This window comes from Lycium ferocissimum, chromosome 7 (assembly GCF_029784015.1).
Source record: "Lycium ferocissimum isolate CSIRO_LF1 chromosome 7, AGI_CSIRO_Lferr_CH_V1, whole genome shotgun sequence".
Classification (NCBI taxonomy): Eukaryota; Viridiplantae; Streptophyta; class Magnoliopsida; order Solanales; family Solanaceae; genus Lycium; species Lycium ferocissimum.
This window is the reverse complement of record NC_081348.1, coordinates 50,198,380-50,207,721: the sequence shown is the minus strand read 5'-3', so window position 1 is coordinate 50,207,721 and position 9,342 is coordinate 50,198,380.

The following is a 9,342-nucleotide window of genomic DNA, read 5'->3' as shown; positions in this document are numbered from 1 at the left end:
TAGAGTCGTTCGCCTTCAAGAAAGCTTGATTTGCTAGAGTTGGTACATTATGATTTGTGTGGTCCTTTTAAAGTACGCTCTCGTGGTGGTGCACTTTACTTTGTGACTTTTAGTGATGATCATTCTCGTAAACTCTGGGTATTTCCTCTGAAGTTCAAGGATCAAGTACTGGATGTGTTCAAGATTTTTCAGGCCTTGGTTGACAGATAGACAGGGAAGAAACCAGAGTGCAACTGCTCAGAAAATGGTGGTGAATACATTGGCCCTTTTGATAATTATTGCAGACAACATGGTATTCGGCATCAGAAAACTCCTCCAAAGACTCCTCAGTTAAATGGTTCAGCAGAGAGGATGAACAGAACTCTAGTTGAGAGGGTTAGATGTTTGCTTTCAGATGCTAAGTTGTCAGATTCATTTTGGGCAGAAGCACCTAATACTGCTGCTTATGTTATCAATTTATCTCCTACTATTGCTTTGGATGGTGATATGCTTGACAGTTTGGTTTGGGAAGGATGTCTCTTATGCTCATCTAAGAGTCTTCGAGTATAAGGCTTTTGCGCATGTTCCTAAGATGAGAAATAAAAGCTGGAAGTTAAAACTAGGCAGTGTATCTTCATTGGTTATGGTCAAGACGAATTTGGCTATCGTTTTCATGATCCAGTTGAGAAGAAACATGTTAGAAGTCATGATGTTGTGTTCTTTGAAGACAAGAAAATTGAAGATTTTGACAAAGCTGAGAAGGTTGATTCTCAGAGCAGTGAGACATTAGTTGATGTCGATCCAGTTCCTGTGACTATAGCACCTAAAGAAAATCTTCAAACTAATGAAAATAATGACACTACAAAAAAAACAAGGTTTGGCGACGGATCTTAGCGACAAAACAATTTCCGTCGCTATGATTAGCTACAAAATTGTGATTTTGTAGCAATATGAAAATAAAAAAATAGGCATGTAGTATAGCTACGGATTAGCGACAGAAACTAACATCTGTCCTTAAATAGCATGCAAAGTTTTGGTGCCTACTTTTTAGCTACGGAAAATCATTGTAGCTAAATCTGTCGTTAAACTTTAAAATCATAGTTGAAACACCCATCTCACACATCCTCTATCGAATCCTGTTTTTGGGCAGAGGGTTTGGGTTAGGGTTTATGGAGGCCAATTTTGGGGTTATGGGTGTGAATTTCTTCAAAGATGGTGATTTTGGAAGCTTCAAAATCTGGTGTTAGGGTTTAATTCTCAGAATTCTTGCAGAATTAGGCCATAACTCCGGTGGATTTGCCTCTCTGAATCTAAATCAGGGCTATTTTAGTACTAATTACTCCATGGGAGAGGTATTTCTAATTACTCTTTTCTGAATTCTTTGGTTTAATTTGGAAAAAGTTGATTGAACGTGTTCAGATTTGTACCATCTCTGTAAAATTCAAAATGTTAAAAAGCTAAAGATTTGGATCTAAAAGAGTGCTTAGAGATACTCTAGTTTGATTTCTTTGTGATATTCGTCTGTTTAATCGGATTCTCTTATGGTCAAGTCTTTAGTCTTACAATGTTTGCAGTCTTAAGCAATGATTTTAGGGAAAAAATTATTGGAATGTGAAATTGGACAGTTAGATTTGATAAGAAAAATATATTTTCATTGTAAAATAAGAAGAACAGTGAGAAGGAATACGAGCCAAGCATGTTCTGCTCCTAGCAAGGATGCTCCTATGCTTGTTGTTGGTGTCAATGAGAAGGAATACTAGCAAAACTCTAACATTGTTTCTAATGCAAGTTGTACTACTAACTATCTTGCTCTTTGATAAAGTTTCCCTTTTTTTTTCCTTGCCCTGTTCTTCATTTTAACATTTGAACATGTAAGTGAAATTTTAATAATCCCTCAACTTGACGCGACTTTAGAAGTTATTCATGACAAATTCGGAAAAATTAGAGGGTCTTATGACCACAGTCCACTCCATAACAGTTCAAATAGTTCTACTCGTATGTTAACTTTAAATACAACCTATGTTGTTTCGTACTGAAGTTGTTGTCATTTGTATAATTCATCACTCAGAGAAAACTATTGGACATCCGAGAGGATTGGAGAGGTGGACGAGCTACTTCATTCAACATTATTCCTAGTAGTACTAGAGCTATTAAAATTGTCGGAAAGGTGAAACCAATGGAAAGACATCCAAGTTACAACTATTGATGTCTCTGTGGTTGATCTGTGAGGTTGGAAATAGAAATATATGATATCAAGTAAGATTGTGTACTTTACTCCTTTTACCAACACACCACCACACACACTTTTCCCCGAAAACTATCAATAACTTGTGTGCTTTATTCTATCCTGGCATGTGTACACTACAAACCTCCCTCTGTGGATCTAATTTTTGCAAACAAAGAAGTAATAGTGATGGGCAAAATAGTAGTGGAGGACTTATGGCCATGTGAGCTGCTCATTTATATTTCTACGTTGGCGAGGAGTTTGAAAGAATCTTGAAGGGAGTTCTAAGTTGCACTGAAATTTCCTTTATTGTGTACCACACTAGAGAGCCGACGTGTTAATTTTAAAGATTTGTAATTTAAATCAAAATGATATGCAAACTAGTAGACTAGTTTCCAGGTAGCTAATGGGTAAAAGTATCTACAATTAATCATCAATCTTTTGTTTCTTGCAAGTACAATTTAATTTTTTTAGTTTTCTTTAGGGTAAGACCCGTAGAAAGATCAAGACTAGTTATACATGTTTAATTGATCTTACATGGTTAAGTCATTTTGTGACAATATCTATGGTTATATAAAATGGAAGAGTGGAATACATAATTGGAACCCCTATTCACAAACTTTGAATTTGTAGAATAAAGCTATATTTTGTGAATGTTGCTATTTTAGCAGGTCTTTTTTCTGTTAAATACATGTGTTGTGCTTGTGCATTTTTCATATTTAGTAAAGCTTTTGAGAATAATTGCATTTGTAGTGACATGAAAGTATATAGGCTGTTATTTTCAAGCTTTATTCATCATTTTTCACATAACTAGAGGTCATGTGACTGCACATTGAGATAATTTTGTTTATCTTGTAAAATGTGTAACTTTCCTATTCTAATAATCTTAAGTGTTGAATAACCAGGTAAAACCCAAGTCACAAATGTAGCTCTATTTGGCGAGAAGTAGTTTCAAGTCCTTTTAATAACATTAGTATCTGGCAAAATAACAGTCTGATTCTAGGCAAAATTTGTTGATTTGATAAGAATTGATTAGTACTTAGTAGTATTTTGTTAAAAGATTTGCTTTAGATGCATAATGCTTAAAATAGAGCAATCGTGATGATAAACTCGTCCATTTGTTTTTCCTTTTCTTTTTTGCCTAGCATGGTCCTTTGGTCAGTCTGTTAAATTGCTTAGTTCTTTTTAATCTGATTCCAACTGGTAAAACTGACCTGAATCCCATGATTATATAACTGATATGTGTTAAAATTGACAATATCATCATCATCATCAGGCTGTGGACTCTCACTTTTGGTAGAGATTTATACTAACTGTCTGCGCCAAGCTCGATCATTGCCATGTGTTTATATTGAGTGGCCTTCTGTTTCTTATTTTCTTTGGTTGTCTATCGGTAGAGTTCGTTATCTAAAAACTTTCTCTTCTATGTAATTCGGATAAAGCTGAATGAAGTAGAGACAGACAAGCGCATGACACTCTAGCAAAAACCCCTCAAGAGACATGAGCAACTGTCGTCATTCCATCTCAGCACTTTGAGTCGAAGGTGAAGGCGAAGCACTAATTGGAGCAATTTTCGAAGCCCCAATTTATTGAAAGGTAATCAATGTTGATTGTCAATCCTTTGTTTCACCGATATCTTTCTCTTTCATTATTTTTCACATAAGTTGAAAACTAAAAGTTGAGTCTTTTAAGCTAGATCAGTTTCTTGGTTCTATGCAGTTATGTTTAGTTTGGTTGTTGAAAATATGTTATGTAATTTGCAAAGTTTGGATGTAGTTGTCATTTACCATTATAGCTATACGGTGCATTTGAATTGTGATCTGGTGCATTCATTTTCACTTGTACTGCACTAATTGATGCAGTTTTTGTTATAAAAAGTCTGGTGCATTTGAGTGAAAAGTCTGGTGCATAAACTGGGGGTGAGAATTGGTGCATTTGAGTAAAAAAAACTGGTGTGTTTGGTGTATAAATCTGATAGCAATTAGTATCAGGTACTTTGGTCGGGCGAACTGCAATATATTTGCATGTTTACACACATGGCATGGAATTTAAAATCGTTTCGTACGTGGTGACTGATCTCGAGTTGTGCACATAGGTAAAACATTATGTGATCTTATTGACCTTTATAGATGAAATATTCATATTCATTTGTCGGACATGAATGTATAAAAATTTGCAAGGTTTTCATTTACTTTATATACAGGATAGAGGTCCGGAATTGTTAGAGCAACAGTGATCACAATAATAACTACGTTTGATCAGATGGATGTTGCAGCTCGAATTTATTACGAGACCATGGAAGGAAAAGATGAAGAGAAGACTTTATGATGTTGGGTCTCAAGGGAAACTATATTATGAGCTTGGTCCTACTTTCGATTCTGATGAACATCACTCTCCAGCAACACATTAGTTAGCTTTGTCTTTTCAAAATCCGTTCTATCAGTTGAAGAATAATTTTGAATATTGACACTTTAGGATTTATGTATTTTTGGATCTACTTGTTAATGTTTAGATTACTATTTATATGAAAGTGGATTCTTGTAATGTTCATTGATTATCACTACATTTAATATGTTTTCCAAGGATTTTGAATAACAATATTAAAATATATAAGAAAAAATAGTATAGCTAAATAATTAATTAATATAAAATTAAAAATAATATTATACAAATTGCGATGGAATAGCTACGGAATTTTCATTGCTAACATTTCTCTGCGACGACGAAATCAACTGCCAAATTAGCGACGGTTTTATATGTATTAGCAATGGAAATGTTCGTCGCTAAAGGTAGCGACGGAACATATTTGTCGCTACTCCGTAGCTAATCTTAGCAACGGACGCCAAATTTTCATCGCTAAAGGCTTAGCTACGAACATTTTAGCGATGAATTTGGCGACAGCTTTAGCGACAGATTTGGGTGGTTTAGCGATGAATTTAGTTCGTCGCTAAAACCAGTTTTTTTTTTTTTGTAGTGTGATCATGTTCAGAATGACCAACATGCGGTTGTTGATGCTTCAGAGGAAGATGATGTGATTGGCCAGCAACCAGCTGTTATTGGTGCTCCAGAGAATTCTCTCAGAAGACCTACTAGAGAGGAAGTGCCTTTATCTCATTATTCTCCCAATGAGTTTGTACTCTTGACACATGAAGATGGTAACCCAGTTCCATGATACAAGGGTAGATTGGTTATCAAGGGCTTTAATTAAAAAAAAAAAAAAAAAAAAGCTGATTTTGATGAAATCTTTTCTCCAATTGAAGATGTCATCCATTCGGGTTGTTAAGGCTTGCCGCAAGTCTAGATTTAGAGGTTGAACAAATGGATGTTAAAGCTGCTTTTCTCCATGCGACTTAGATGAAGAAATTTATATGGAGCAACCAAAAGGTTTTGAAGTCAAGGGTAAAAAGAATTATGTTTGCAAATTGAAGAAGAGTTTGTATGGTTTAAAGCAAGCTCCCAAGCAGTGGTACAAGATGTTTGGTTCTTTTATGAGTCAACAGGGCTTCAAGAAGACTTCTTCGTATCATTGTGTTTTTGTGCAAAAATTCTCTGATGGTGACTTTATCATTTTATTGCTTTATGTTGATGACATGTTTGTTGTTGGTCAGAATGCTTGCAGAATTCAGAAGTTGAAGCAAGAGTTGAATAAGTCTTTTGTTATGAAAGACTTGAGACCAGTAAGGCAAAGTCTTGGCATGCAGATTGTTCGTGATAGAAAGGCCAAGAAATTGTGGTTATTATAAGAGAAGTACATTCAGAAAGTACTTCGTAGGTTCAACATAGATAAAGCTAAAGTTGTCATTACACCTTTAGCTATGCACTTCAAATTGAGCACGAAGCAATATCCTTCTAGTGATGATGAGAAGGAATGTATGAAGAAAGTTCCTTATGCTTCAGCTATTGGCAGTCTAGTGTATGCAATGATTTGTACAAGACTAGATATTGCTTATGTTGTTGGTATTGTTAGCCGTTTTCTTTCTAATCGAGGAAGAGAGCATTAGAATGCTATGAAGTGAATTATGAGATATCTCTGTGGCACTTCTAGTTTGAGTTTGTGTTTTGGGACAGGAAAGCCTATTCTTTGTGGTTATACTGATTCAGATATGGCCGGTGATGTTGATACTCATAAGTCTACTTCGGCCTGCTTGATTACTTATGCAGGGCGAGCTGTGTCGTGGCAATCTAGGTTGCAAAAATGTGTTGCTCTATCTACTCCAGAAGCTGAGCTTATTGCTACTATTGAAGCTTGTAAAGAGCTGCTCTGGATGAAGAGATTTATGGAGGAACTTAGCTTTACTCAAGAGAGGTATGTGCTTTACTGCGACAGTCAAATTGCTATTCATCTTGGCAAGAACTCTACATTTCATGGTAGGTCGAAACATATTGATGTGAGATATTATTGGATTAGAGATGTGGTGGATTCTAAGTTGCTTGAACTTGAGAAGATTCACACTGATTATAATAGTTCAGACATGATGACTAAAGCTTTGCCAAGAGGGAATTGAAGAGTCTTGCATGATCGCAGGGATGGCGGTCTCCTCCACATAGTCGGAAGGGAGAGAATTGTTAGATTTTTGGGCTTTTTCCCTTCCTATGTGGATTAATAAAACACCTTTTTTGGACCTAGCCCACTCTATATATGACCAACTTAGGTCTTATTTTCAGAACACAAGAGTGAATTCATAACAGCCATATACAGAGAAAAAGTGAGAAAGAAGTGCAGATTTTTGTCCAGAAATTTTCTGCTACAGCAGTCTGCTTCAACTAGCGTTTCCTGATTCGTTAACGGTTGGCTCGTTCTCAAATTTGAACTGGGTGTTCTCAACATCTGGTTCTTCACTTTCAATGGTGGAGATTGGATATCGTGGTCTATAGCTCCAGTTTTCGAGTACGAACAGTAGCTCGTTTTTAGGGGTGATTTCTCTCCTTTCTTCACTAGTTTTGGTGCTATCATTTATGTATTGTTACTCCGTTTTTGGCGTCGATGTTGTAACCATTTGGAGAACATTATTGTGACTCTTGTTAATTATAGTGGAACTTTTGTGGGCCGTAGGTCCCGTGAATGTTTCCTCTTTACCTTGAAGGGGTTTTACCCGTAAATTTGGTGTCTCTTGCAAATGATTTATTTGGCTTGCTTTAATATTTTATAGTTGGAATATTTGCTGCCCGGATTTTCATTTGTATTAGTGTTTATTCTCTTCTCTTGATTCAAATAGGCTGGGAAGTTTTGACTTAGGTATTTCTTCCGTTGTTACCTCGTCGGGCAATTTGGTATTTGTTTGTCTCTTCCTAACAGTACACTTAAATAGGAGCCTCATGAGAAGTTTCATAAATGAAATTTGCAAGAATTTGCTATTGAAAAATTGATAATAGAAAAACTCGACATAAATGAAATTTGCCCAAATTTGATGTTGGAAAGTTGAAAATAGCAACTAGATAATTTTGATGTTATTAGCATTTAAGAATTCTTTTTCCTCTTTCTAAAAGTGTTGTAAAGGTAAAATATTTAAATTTCCTGATTATATTGAGTTCTAGCATTTTCAATTATTGTAGACTTTTTTATAGTATAAATTAATTTCTCGATACTTGCATTGCACGTGTATGAACTTCTTTCTTTAATTTTGGTTTTACCACCACCCCCTCCACACCCCCGCATTACATATAGGTGCATATACTCAATAAGCTGATGTCGACGACCTAATAAATTCTAACATGTACTATACAACTTCATCGTCACTCATCCCAAAAAAAAGACACTAGACTAGAAATGCACAAAAAACCATTATGTGGCACAGAAAAGCGGACAACAAGTCCAAACCGCTAGGAGAATCACCTTTACCCATTTCCAACTTCTTCTTATTTTTTCTCCCTTATACAAAGAGATTTTGATTTTCTTATTTTATGTTTTTTCCGATTTTATTGTCAGTGAGCTTTTCCGGCACCATCTTCCATCGGAAGTGGATTAAGTAAAAGAGAACAATATTTTATTATTAGTTTAATAATTGTAATTTAGTTGAACAAGTCCCGTGAATTAAAAGTTACTAAAGAATCTCCACCGTCGTTTCTTCTCTCAGCCGCCCGTGCGCCTCTATTGGCCGCTGCACTTCCATCTTCAACCTGCTCTGTCGTCTCCATGTTCCGGTACTACTCCTTGCTCCGCTGTCAACCTCCTCCGCTCGAGAAAAAGGGGAAGATCGAGAGGGATGTTTCCTCTTGTTAAATTTATCCAGATATGTTATGTTTTGTAAATAAGAAATAGTGTATCTATATTTAGTAATGTAGAGTCTTAAGCAGGAACCTTGTGTCATTTTCTCAAATATAAACTTATGCCCCGCGAAAAAGTTATTTGTCTTGAAAGGTAAAATTAAAGATCAGCACAAAATAGGGGTAAAAGTTGCAATGACCCCTATTTATATGATCTTGGGTAATTCTCCGAGCTAGCTTTTGGAATGAGTTAGGCAAGGGTCATATATTTACATGTTATCAAAGTCAAATTCATTCTTATTTGGCCCCCATAATATATTGCACACACTCCAGTTGGCAGGCCTGTGGGTGCGGGGGCAATAGAGAGAGTTAGAGGTCCCACATTGATTGCAGGAATAGGTTTTGGTGTCACTATATTGTCTCGGCTGATTCTCCCCTCATGGGCTAGCTTTTGAGTAGAGCCATCAATATGGGCTAGGCACGTTGGTCTGACCCAACCCATCCCAACTCGGGATTTGATGGTGTTGGGCTAAGATTTTTGGAGCCCATTTACGAACGAGGCTTTTTAGCCCAGCCCGAAAACATTGTTGGCCCGTGGGCTTGAGCGATGATGGGTTGGGCCGGTCTGTGGGCTTGAGCGGCGCTGGGTATAGATATCATTACACCAATAATAAAACCATGATCTATAGCAAAAATATTTTTAAAACATCAAAACTTAGATTTAACGCCCGAGGCTTACGTTTTTACGTCCAGAGCTTATGCTCTTACACCCATGACATACAGCTCAAATTCTAGGGCATATTCTCTATTGATGTATGTCTTTCATTTGTGTCCCAGAGCTTTTTTTAAAGGGGCCGCCTCGAGACTCACCGCACAAACACCTTTGAAAAAACTGTTTAGACTTGGTTAGCAAGTAGTAACACCATATAATATTG